Source organism: Heterodontus francisci, unplaced genomic scaffold, assembly GCF_036365525.1.
Source record: "Heterodontus francisci isolate sHetFra1 unplaced genomic scaffold, sHetFra1.hap1 HAP1_SCAFFOLD_148, whole genome shotgun sequence".
NCBI classification, from domain to species: domain Eukaryota; kingdom Metazoa; phylum Chordata; class Chondrichthyes; order Heterodontiformes; family Heterodontidae; genus Heterodontus; species Heterodontus francisci.
The window spans coordinates 2,694,030-2,695,803 of record NW_027142345.1 but is presented as its reverse complement, the minus strand read 5'-3'; positions in this window follow the sequence as shown (position 1 = coordinate 2,695,803).

Genomic DNA, 1,774 nt, shown 5'->3' with positions numbered 1-1,774 from the left:
TTTGCAGGATGTTGCTTTGATCTGAAAAAAAATGGATGATTGGCTGGGGGGTTCCAGTGAAATTCCACAGCAGCTAAAGAAACCAAGCCCGTCAGTGGCTCGTTGGTCTCGGGGTATGATTCTTGCTTCGGGAGTATGGGTAATTAGCATGCGCGAGATCCAGTGTTCAAATCCTGGACGAGCCCTTGTTTGCTGGCATTTTTAGATTAGGTTTATCCATTGGTTTCAGCCTTGCAGAAGGTGGAATTGACTTCCAAACGGAGCTGGCTTGAGGACCAGACAACTGGATTCAAAGAGTTTGTCGACAAAATTGTAATTAACTAAATGTACAGATAGCCAAGTGGGAACATGAAGTTGTTGCAGCAATTGAGACCTGACTCCAAAAACAACATGACTGGATTGGAATGGAATTCTTCAGTGTTTCTGTTGTTTGGCTTGCATTGACTCATCGATTTTCTTGTTTTTCACTTTGTCGATGCCTTTGAATAATTGTGGATCCTTCTTCAGAGTGTCTTCTTTCGCCAGGTAGTTCTGACCTCTGATGATGTTATTCGTAATCAGCTTCAATTCGCTGATAGTTTTGGAAGTGAGCAGATTTCCTTTGCTTGAGTCTACAACATGGAACTCAGTCTGACATGTGGGCCCATGGGAGGATTTGAATGCCACCCCTGCGTTGGAGTTGCATCCATCCAATAAAAGACCGAGTAGAAGTGACAGTTCTGTCAGTCGAACGTGAGACTTTTAATGGCAGGGTTGTGAGTTTGAGTGCCATTGTGTTTTTCCCTTTTGTAAGGCTTCATGAGCAGAGAGTACAGGGAGTGTTTGAAATGAGCAAGTCTCGCTTTGATTCAGGACTCTTACCTCTCTGCAGCATCTCACTATGAAAGATTGAATTTGATCTCATTTCATTCTCAGCTCGGGGTCTGTGCAGCTCAGTGGCACTTCTGGCTGTCTCTTGCTTCACAATCCATCAGTACTGAGAAAGCAATGGGGGAATATTACTCACATGTTGTGTTCTTGAATTTTTTGGAAAACTTGAATGTATGTATTTTCCTCCAAAACAAGGACACCAAGCCACTGTTAATGTAGGGCTGAAATAGCTCAGTTGGGAGAGCGTTAGACTGAAGATTCAAAGGTCCCTGGGTTTCAGCAATTTCACTTACTTATGTGTCCCTTGCCTTGGTTCTGATTTTCCAGTTGCACAATTTACTTTGAAATTATTTACCAAGCACCAGTGGATTGGATTTGAGAAACAACACAGTGTATTTCCAGCACAGAAGGTGGTCGTTTGGCCTATCACGTCCATGCCGGCTCTCCCCGGAGCAATCTCGTCAGTTCCACTAACCAGCTCGATCCCTTTCCTCCTGCAAGTTTCTTTCCTTCAAGTATCCTTCCAATTTCCTTTTCAAATCATTGATTGTCTCTGCTTCCACCACACTCGTGGGCCAAGTCATTACCACCCACAACATAAAAAAGTTCCACCTCATCGAGGATGGAAAGTACTTGCATCTTCTATATTTGCTTATTCTCTATTTCTATGAGAATAGAATGGCAGTCAACATGAAAGGGAACCCAAAAATCTTCGAGCAGCATGTAAATGATAAGTGGGTAGTAAGAGGTTGAGTCGGGCCTATTGGGGACAAAAAGGATAATATAAGCTTAGAGGTGCAGGGCAATGTTAATCTACTTAATGAGTACTTTATATCAGTGATCACTAAGGAAGTGGAATTTGACAAAATATCAGTAGAAGTGAAGGGAGTAGAGGCAATGGAGA